This window comes from Apteryx mantelli, chromosome 8, assembly GCF_036417845.1.
Source record: "Apteryx mantelli isolate bAptMan1 chromosome 8, bAptMan1.hap1, whole genome shotgun sequence".
NCBI classification, from domain to species: Eukaryota; Metazoa; Chordata; class Aves; order Apterygiformes; family Apterygidae; genus Apteryx; species Apteryx mantelli.
Window position 1 is genome coordinate 34,323,581 of NC_089985.1, and position 11,400 is coordinate 34,334,980.

Consider the following 11,400-nt stretch of genomic DNA (forward strand, 5'->3'; position numbering starts at 1 on the left):
ATAACTTCGTGCTCATGACCTTGCTGGCAAGGCTTTCAGTCAAAGACAAGGGGGACTCCTGTAGCTAGCTCAGTGGTTCTTCAGTTTCCACCTTGCTTATGCTCAGCCACACATTTTAATGCATTTGTACTTCCAAATTACAATACTGCCCTGAGTACTATGTTTAAATGTCCATGTCTAGAAAGAATCCCAGCAAAATTGGTTTCTACTTTATAACTCCTTTCCCAAGAAGTTCTGCATCTGTAATGCCTTGTTTCTTGTTTTTCCTCAGCATTACTCATGCCTTTATTTTACATTGTCTCAACCTTCCTTCTCTGCAGTATCCCACTGCAGTAGTCAAAGGTCTGACCAAACTGGCAGCTCTGTGTATTGAAATGGGAGGAGGAAGGAAAGAGAGAATATGCAGTACGTGACCTACTCCATTTACACAGAATGGAGTCTCTGTGTACAAACCAGCATTACTTAGACCACGTTCAGACCCACAGAAATTGTTGTTTCCTTCCATTTTTTTCATTCCAAAGCAAGTTTTACGTGGCTATCGAAAAAAAATAGGACTGTAGTTATATATCTAATATGCCCTGGTCTTACTGTAAAACGGGACACTAGTGACTTGTCCCCACAATGTTGATTTTCTGCTAGGAGCATTTAATATGACTCATTAGACCCTACCAAGTGAATGAGCTAAAGAGATCGTTTTTTTTCCTGTGGTACTTCAAGGCCATTACATTGCACAGAAAGTAATAATCACTTGTCAGGCTCTCCACTTTGCACACAGAGCCTTATTTCCATAGAGGTGAAAATTTAATAGTTCACTCGAATGCTCTTATTTTAAAGAATTTAGTGCAATCAATGTGAACCTCACATTTTTGCCTTGTTTAAAAAAAAAAAAAAAAACATAAAAAAACCACACCACACTACAGACAACCAGTCTGACAGGGTTGCCACTCTCAAGAGCTCAAGACAAGATGAATTAAAATTAATTGGGGGTAAAATGAAGCACTTTAAAGTGTGTCTCTGGAGCTCACAAAACTGGAAGAAGCACAGAGATCTATTCAATTATCTGTGGCTGTGAGATTTGTTTTGTGGAAACCACAGTACTCAATCCACTTGTTCCTCTCATTGTCTCCACGTGTGATCCCTTCAGACCTCATAGGCTAAGCCATCTGGCTGGATCAGTACTGTAACCAGAGACTGTCAAAGCTCAAAAAAAAAAAAGAGTGCAGTGCAAAGTAGAAGTTTGATAAATTATTATTTTTAATGCCACATAATGACACCAAAATACAAATGAAACATGCCTCAGACTGGTCCAGGCACGTCTTTGACTGCAGAATAGATTTATCATACTGTGTACAACCTGTGATTTGCTCTGGGATCTTTCTGAGTGAAAGACAAGTCATTAATGTCCTCTAAACATCCTCAAGGAGTGGTAAGACAAAGAGAATAATCATGCACAGACAGAGTTTTGAATGGGATCCTGATTTAGGCATCTCATATCTCATCTTCTATCCTGTAGCTTCCAGCAGGTGCAGTGATTTGCTTTCTCAGAGTAATCCGCGCTCCTGGCTGAACTGCCCAGCCACTTTTTTGAGTGGGTTCCTAACGAAAACAATGCGGAGGCGGGCACGGGGAAAGAGGGGTTGCTCTGGGGGCCTGGGAGAGGCGCGCTGGGCGCTCTGCCTCCCGGACAACGCTGCTCTGCAACTCGCTCGCTGAGCTCCCACTCACATCGCGGAGGCACCAGGTGCGGGTTTGATGGGAATACGTAATCAGAGCTGCCACAGAGCGGCAGGCAGAGCCGGCAGAGGAACGGTGCCCTGCCTTTCTAGCACCTTTTGATTCAACCAGAGCTACAGGCATAGCCTGCTTCCTGCAGCTGCCTCCACAGAAGGCCAGGCCCTGCCCTAAACTTCACGTCCGAAATTCCAGAGTTACGAAGAGGCTGGATGTCGGGTGGTCCCCCTGGGCTGCACATTAATCTAAGGTAGACAAGTCCAGCCACAAGCGCGTTTGCAGTCCAATTATGGGCATAACTAAAGAGCGTACGGCGTCAAACAGGCTGTGCAGTAAGGACCCTTTCTCTCTTTGAAACACTTCCTTTAAATACTCGGGCTAGTCGGTACCAGGATATCTTACCAGATTATACTGTGGGTAGAAAGGGTAGAAAAGAGCACTGCCTGTCAACTTGAGTTTAATATGAGCGCCATCATCTACACGGGTGCAAAAATCAGGGTGCTCTAACATACGAGCAATGGTAATTTCTCAGGGCAAATTCTTTGGTACAAAGAATCCTGCAGCTCTGAATTGCAAGCCTGCATGTGATGGCAAATCATGCTCTGGTTAAAGGAAATCAAGCTTGCAAGAAACATATATGGTGACCCCAAGCTCATGAAGCACAGATAGAACATCTTCATTTAAGTCCTTTTTGCTTGGAAAAAATACTATTTTTTCCTACTTCCTTTATGTTGCTTCCCTTTGATGAGTAATAAATGAAAAGGCAGTTGAAAACAGAACGCAAGTGCAAAGCCCCAGATTTAAAAGGGACACAAATTCCATCTGTCATAGAGAAATCCAAAAAACCAAAGTACCAACACAGAGCCCACCTGCCAAGAAGGTTTTATGTTTATGTTAAGTGTGGCTTTAAGGAACAGAAATGTTCTTGCAGATAAAGGCAGTTGCAAGAATGACTAACCGAGATGCACAGACAATAATTCCCTCCTTTGATTTCCTCTGCTGTCACTACTACTATCAGTTAGACATCTGAAGGAAAATCAGCTTATAAACTTTGATCCTTTCAAAAACAGAAAAACAAACCCCGTAATCCAGAAATCCTTAGAGGAATACAGAACTTCAGTGTCCTCCTACACACCACCGTCAGTGCAACGCTGAGACTGCGGGTAGAAATGCATCAGGCCCCCATGCCCTTCCTTTGCAGAGCTGTAGCTTACCCTGAGCACCCCAGGGCCCTGGTGGGAAAGGTGCCAAGATGCAGGAGCGTCTTCTCGTGCTGACGGACCTCTCTGCTCTTAGAGCATTCTGCTCTTCAGCCCAGCTCAGGGAACGTGATGTTCTTCACGGCTGACTCCGCTTTCCAGACTTAAAAGGAGGAGAATTCGGGATTGATATTTCTCCGTCAGGGACGGAGAGGATTGAGTCTCCAGCTCTACCACATAGGAGGTGCTCTAAATAGACAAATATGTGTAGAGGAACCAGACCTTTCTTCTCACTGTTCCTAATACATTCAGATTCTGAAATATCCATCTTCCTTCCCCAGAGCTCAGTCCTTCCTAGAACACAGGAGACGTTCCTATGCCTTTACACTGAATTAGAATACTTTATTTTTATTCTTTTTGTTTTGCCTAAGGCCAGAACTCAAATATTGGAGAACGAAAACGCAACGGGCAATGCCTAAGAACAAAAAGCACATACTATGAGAGATGAAATAGGATGAGAAAGAGGCAGCTCTGTGGCAACATAATTACTTTAGAAAGTAATTACCTGTCCTAAGATAGTACTTGAGGGCTACGTGAAAGATCTCTGTGGTCCCAATCCTTCTTGGATGCTCACATCACAGAACTAACACTAGGCTGTAGATATAAGAAGCTCCAAATTGCAGAAATACCACCTACTTCAGCACAAAAGATCAAATTCTAGTATAAATCCAGTGTTACCTGCTCACTTGATTACACAGGCACACAGATACAATCCAGTTACAGAGACTTACCAAGTTATCCCCTTGTCACTCGCTTGCGTGCTGGGTCTTACCCTTCCCCAGCCGGGAGCTGAAACAGATTAGCTTAACCTCCTCACGTGGGTCCTGTCGGGACTGAGACAGGAAAGCAGCTGCAGGAGAATGAGCCAAACTCCACGCTGAATCACAGGGTCAGAAGAATAACACACAGAGTCTAGTTCCCAGCTATTTCCTCCACACTAGTGCAAAATCATTTATTCCAACAGAGTTAGCCCTGACTTACCCTAGTCAGCACCCCTTGCAGGATGCACGATGAGCATCAGGGGCAGCTTTGCACATTCCCTCTTCCCAGCGACCAACTCAGCAGTGCGCCGGCTTGCTCCATTAACCCATCTTTGTGGGGCTGAACCACTCATGAAACACCTGAACTTTCCGAACAGAGCCTACCACCTCCACGGCCCCTACGGGCAACCTTGCTCCTCCTAGACTCTCCCCGCGCCCTATAGAGAGGGATGCCAAAGCCGCCACACGTTAGACTCGGCTCTGAAGCAAACCTCATTTTTTATCCCCTTTCCTAACACGAAGGCTTCTAGAAAAAAAAGTTTTTTTCCTCCCCCACCAGAACCTAAGGGATGCTACTGCATTTCTACAGGCCTTGTTGAAAAACTCAGCCGCGATGAATCAATCCCTCTCCCGGCTGCATTTTAGGTGCCTCTCCCCTCTCCGCTAAATTGGTTGCGGATATAACGTGCACCCCAGGTTATGCCCCTCGGCAGGGTTATCTGAACAGTCCCGTCCTCCGGTTGCCATGCCCCGCAAAGGAGCGCTGGCCACTGTGTGTCAGTAATTGAACGGTGGTTCTGAAAAACAACAGGCTTAACACCCCTGCACCCTGACCATTAACTATAATTGTATTCTACATCAATCACACGAGTTTTCCCCTTAAAGGTTATTAAGTATAATTTCTACTATGCAAATAGTTCCAGCTTCATTAATGGATTTTTGGTTTCCAGTAGAAGTTACCCTTTGATGAATGTCTCCAGATGTCAGTATCTGAAAAATGTATTGGGGGAAGAAAATTCTCTCTGATGCAATGTAAAAATGTCCATTGGAGGGAGGGGGTTGGGAAAGATAGGAATTTTAATTGTTTTAATTATATTTCTATCTCATGACCATTTACAGATGTTCCAAAGTGGCTCTAAATTAAAGGGAAATGTCACAGAACATGGATGCTTCTGCCAAAAAGCAGCATTAAAAATGACAAATTCCAAACAGCCTGAAGACTCCAGTTAAATCCAAGGAGCAAGGTTTTAACAGCTCAACCAAAGGGAAACAGAGTAGGCAGGAAGAGAGAGAGGGAAGGGAAAAAAAAAAACAACACACACAACACACAGGTGCAACAGTCAGCTACAGAAAAGAAGGAGGGATGACCAGGGAAAAGCTGTCCAGCAGAATACCCCACCAACAAAAGACCTATGGATTTTTAGATGTTTTCACCACTATAACTGGTATCTTTTCTATCATCTTGTCTTTAATGGATTCAGACTGTCTGTTACTATAGCCTCAGTTACTGCCTTTTCCTAACCACAGATTTTTTTTTTTTTAAAGTGTCTAAAATCTCTGATGATGAAAGATATCTAATATCAAGATTTGCTGGCTGAAGGGTCTTCCCACCCCCAACCCCAAGCCCCAAATCAATGGGGAAGAGAAGGCTGTTTGGGCTGTACTTCCTCTGCTTTTTTCATTGTTGTTTTTTGCTTATCTGCACTGCTGGGATAGATCTCCTTTGGAATATTTTCTCATTTATATAGTGAGAAACCTCTGCTGGTGTGCTTGGGTGGGGGATCTTGTTTTATTTTTGTTTGTTTGCTTTTTTACCTTTAAAAAAAAAAAAGAAAGAAAAAAGAAAGGCCATCTGCCTAAACTTCTCCTTACACTCTCTTCCACTTAGGTTTACACTGGAGAAACTCAATTATAAGAAATAAAATAAATATTTATTGAACTGGTGAAAGCAATAGCATATGCTGAACACGCTCTGTTTTCCTGGATATTTTTTTTCCCCCTGCATCAAGCCCTTGTTCTGTCAGAATTGTTTTCATGTTAGTATTAGTCAGTCACTCCCCATGTGTCAGTAAATGCAAAACATGCCTGCTGTGAGACAGCGAGCGCGGGTGCCACTTTGCAGTTCCTCGGGATGCGAGCTGGCACGCAGACAACACGCACACAAAGGATGACAGGCACCACCGCCTGCTCTTCCCAAACAGCAAACTGGGGGAATGATAACACCTCGGGAACGGGGCTCGGGGAGGGAGCGCGCAGGCTTGGAGAAGCCGAGGCACAGCTCCTCCTCACCGAGGATGGTGGCACAGCTCCTCGGCGCAAAGCAGTCCCGTGCGGCACAGCCGCTTGAGGAAACTGTCCTCTGCCCACGAGGCCAGGCGCTACAGCCTGGGTGCAGAGCCCACTGAGCAGCCATCTGTAGATGGCTTGCTTACTTGCGGGCATTTCAAAGGTACAGCTCATCATTATGGACTCAGCCACACCATGCCGCTGCAGAAGAGGCACGTTTTCATTCCCTTTCCACCTGACAAAAACACTAACTTTGGATGCCCCCGCTTGCAGAGCCTCGGGACTGCTCTGACTGCAAGTCTGGTGCTCTGAGGACTAGCCTACAAGATAGAGGCTCACGTCAGACCATTTCCTGCCTGAAGATGGCCAAATCGCACAGGCTCAGCTCTCCAAAGCACTTGGGCACTGCTCAGCACCCCAAGCTGCCGGCTGGTGAGCGGAGCTGCAAGTCCCAGCCCAAGCACCCGCAGACCCATGGCCAGCCCAGCCAAGGTCACTATGAGTACTTGGAAGAAGGAGCAGCTCAAAAATCTATCTTAGAGGAATCAAACCCAGCATCCAAAACTGAGGAGCATGGACCTGCATGATCTGATCCCACATCATACAGAAAGACTGTGGTACAGTCCAGAAATTAGCTCAGCCTTTCAGCTTGCAGTAGAGTGCCACAGCCAGAAGAAATTATAGGACAGGAAATTATTGTTGACTGGATCCATCGTTATTGTTTTACCATCTGTTACCTTCAGGTTAATGTTTTTCATAGCTCATGGATTAGCAGAGAAACGTAGAACTGGTTTTCAGCACTGCATCCAATTTCCACAGACCAGAAACAAAACAAACAAAAAAACCCGCTCAGATCCTGATCAGGAGTTCACCTTCAATTCCCAGGGAAGACTTCTCTCATGAAAACTGCTACAGAATCGTTAACGAGCAGTTGTACTCAGGACCTCTGTTTAATCTCCCATCCATCAGATGGCACCTCTGGCATTTCAGTGACCCAGTCTTCCCACTACACCTGGCACTTAACATAATGCTTCACCTTCTCTAAGCACTTAATTGGAATAATAGATTAATGTCTATAGTTTAGCTCAGCACTGACACAGAAGGAGACCACCCCACTCTGGGTTTCTGGTATCCCCCTCCTTCAGCACATAACCTTTAAGGAGCTGAATCCTCTCCACCACGTAACACCTTTATGGACAGGATCTCACCAGTTACTATAAGCCAGCTAGGCCTAGGAAGGAGGCTAGGAAAAGTCACATGGAGTAGGCAAATCAACATCTCTTAACCCTCCTTCACTTCGTCACTAGATATGGATTCACGTTAACTACCACTGGCCATGGGCAAAGAGCACATATCTGGGCTGCTGCTGAGGTTCAGCTGATATGCAGTGACCTGATCGCATCCATCATCATGCATCTCCACTGGGCTGAACTCTGCGCAGCACTGTGATTACCAGTGACGTTATCATGATCATTTGGTGGGGTTTCAGAATAACTTTATACTCATGCCTACAGGCATGTCTGTCAAAACATGCAGCCATCATCCTACTGCACAGAGCAAACATTCACATATATACCGCCATTTACAGAATAAAAGCCAATTAAAAGGTTTACTTAGTATGCAAAATTGGGTGTCTTTGCAGCAGAAGCACCTTAGCCCAGCAAAGGTCATGATCCATTTGATGGTGCGTTGAATTAGGAGCCATCGAGTGACATTCAGCATGGAGTTGGACAGGAGATTCACAACAATCTCTTCTAATTGTTAAATTAAATAATCTCAGAAGTAACTGTCCTCCATTTCTACAAAGAGCATCCAAGAAGCGGAGTGCCTGGATGCTTATTTAACTTGTGCTACTCATCATTCTCTCTCCACCAGCTGTTCCATTCCCCTAGGAGCACTGATTCACCCTCATCACAACACCGCGTTATAAATGCCACCATCCTTCCTGTGCACTCGAGCAATTCCCCCTCCCGCGCCGCAGGAGCTCTACCGTCCACAGCCAAGGCTGCTGAGCACCCATGTGCTGTGGCCTGGCTCAGGCCCAGGCTCAAACACATCAAGAGACTCCTCTTGTGTTTGAGGCGTGCTAATATCTTTGCTGAGTCAGGCCTTTACCCCTTCCCCTTTATTAAACAAAAAACTCTTTTGGAAAAGAATTATGGAAGTTTTCCAAAGCCCCAAGCCACAGAAATTAATTCAACCCACACCTCTAAATAGTCTGGCACTTCCCTTGTTAAATGTATGTACAGAAACATGCATGCATGCACACACACAGCACACAGGCATCCCTGGGAAGTGAAGAAAAGCTGTTTTAATGTCTGCACTTCCTTCTCTTCAGCAAAGCATACTGGTGCCTTCACTTCATCCAGTAAACTCTTCCTTAAAGGATAACCACCTGCTCAAGAGAAGGCTTAGTAAGCACAAACGCTGCCTATAGCAAAATACTTCAGGATAGAAGTCATATTCTTGGACACCTTGTTTGGCTAGGATTTAATAAGTGCGAAATAAGTGTTATAATCAAAAGTAATACTCATTTCCTAAAATAATCCTCTGACACAGCACTTGCTATTTCAGCGGATTAGAAACATTGCTTAAGTAATAGGAATCCCTGATGAGTAACCCAGGAGTACAAGTCAAGTTTTTTATTTTAACCTAAGGCAGTTACTTTTCTTCATCCTAAGTGTTTACAAGTGGAGAAACACTTGTAGGAATTCTTCTGTTACCATCAACATCATGTTCTCCCAGCAGTGGTATAAACAGTGGATGATTAAGCTTTTGATGCCTAAACACTGATGTGTTTGGGATTAACAGCCAGACCTGTATGCTTAAGGTCTGTTTATTTTATTTTTCATATTTCAATAAGCAGGAGCAGAGAGGGAATTTCAACCTGTAAGACTCTGTGAGCAAGCACAGGAAAGACCTCAGGCAACAGTGATGGGATGTTGCCAGTCCTAGGTGAGTTCTGTAGGTTGGAAACGCCCATCTTCAAAAAACCTCACTGTCAGACAAGATATTTTCAATATAGAGATGAAACTGATGGGAGGTTTTCTTTCTGCATTTCTGTCTGCTTTTGGCACAGCAGACCTGGGTGTGTGAGAAGGAGCTCTGACTTGACAGCGAGTTGTAAAGCTTTCCCTCCTTATCAAGGCAGGGCAGATGAGACAGCCGCTTCTATAGATGGCTTTTTAATTGAAAGATTAGAAGTTCTCTTATGCAGTTTGCATGAAACACAGCAGTTCAGAAGAGTCACCTAGAGCCCAGGTATTTTTGAGATCTGACAGCCCCAGGGCTGGAACTGGCAGGGGTCATCAGCATGGGATGGGGCCAAGCCTGGGTCTCCCACCATCAGGTCAACACATGCTTCAGTGGAGTGTGGGGGGGGGAGGGGGTCAAAAGAGTTCAGTGAAGCTCCCTGATTACGACTAGGTGTGCCTCAGTACTTCAAGCAAGGCCTCTTTACGGTAGGGCCACACAAATGCGTTGGCAAGAGAAAGTTCCCCTCCTAAGAAACCTCCCCTTGTGCTGCCTGGCTTGACACAGTGGCCACATTTTTGGCTCCATGACAGATGGGAAGCGCCCAGTCTTGGCACCTTCCCCACACGGGGTCAGGATCTCTTGAAAGTATGCAGAATTAAATACCAGATGAAAGCAGCCGAGCCCTGGGCCACAGCTGAGGCTGAAGGCCAGGGCTGAGTCTTTGGAGTCAACTTTTTAGGAGGCAGCCAACTGCCTATTCTAGTGGGAACCAAAGCTACTGGCTGGGGAAGGGGATTAATGTGGTTCAGTAGCAAGTGGAAAGGGGAAGTTGGTGACAATGTTAGAGAGACTTTAATCATGCAATTTGAGCTCCTGTTTAGGCCACAGAATTTCATCCATTTAACCTGTGTTCAACTCACACAACCCTGCAGCAAAGCAGCGAGCACTCCAGCACCTCTGCCCAATGCAAAAAGGCCAGGACAGTTTTAGCATATCCCAGCAGAACACCCCAAATAGAGGAGAAGCATTTGGCAGCATCCCTTCTCCAGGGCTCTGCTGCTCCTGACACATCGCTGCTCCCCCTTGCACTGGCGGGGGGCAGCCAGAAAACTCAGGTGTAGGACAGGTGCAGGGACATGTACCCAGCCTGGCACGGGTACAGTATGGGGAAGTCTTCTTCATGATTTTAATGTCACAGAAAAGACCCAGCCCTTCCCAGGCTGATTTACCAGGAATTATCTCCAATCACTAAGTTTGCTCAAGGAATCCAAGAATCCAGCCCATAAAATCCTGACATCTACACTACATAACCAAGAAAGCTGCCAACTCACTGAAAAACAGGAACCAACAATAAACACCTTCACAAGAGATGGTCCCTGTCAAAATAAACACAGGTGCACATTTCCACTTATTATTGCACAGCCATACACAGCCCAAGACATATTTCCAAACTCGAATGGTTCATTATTACGGAGAACAGACAAAGAAAATGAAAACAATGTCACTAGGGGAGAGCACCTCGTGTGAACGCCCCCCTGCCCCATGTTGTACCGCCTGCGGGATAACATGAAGCAGGCCTGCTTGTGCGGGACGGCAATGCCTAGAGTTGCAATTACTGTAAATAAGCCCAACTGTTTTTTTTCAAGCTGGTTGAAAAGAGACTATTTCAATGAAAGGATGTGGATCTTTCCAGCTGAGAATCTGGCTCTTTTGTTTGAATCCGGCTTTAAAAAACAAAGACGCACACACACAAAAAATAGTAAAAGAAGAGGAAATTCTTCTCTCTTTAAGCCTTGCAAAAATCATCCATCACCCATCTGTCCACCTTGCACCTCATTATTATTATTATTCAAGACTCAACAAGCAAGCATGCCAGTTAAGATTTTCCCTGAAGAAGGCTGGCATCTAGACAGACAGCAACCGCTATCAAAATGTTTCTTTTCTATTTCTCTGCCCTCCCTCACTCCATCCCTTGTGGTGGGAATAAATACAAAACCCTTAAAGTAAATAAACTAGGTTTTAATGAACCAGCAAAAGCAAGAGGGAAAAAAAAAATGCTGAAGTATGTTTTATTTAGTTAGACTTTCAGTCCTCCATTAAATCACCCTCCTCATGGTCCCTTTCATCCTCCCGAGTTCTCAGTACAAAGTAAAATTTGATTGCAGATACATGCAGGCTTCTGGATACAAGGCGCATCTGTCGTTCAAACCACAGGTCTGAAGCATAGCTACAGCCACGTTGCATCTCTTCTGGACATCGCTCTAATGAGAGGATTTTAGTTTAGTGCATGCTGGAATAGCAGCTACCATAACCCAGAAGAGGTCTCTCAGCTGTCTGCTGTAATAACCACCAGGAGATTTGTGGGGCTAAGTCTAAACCAAAGGAGC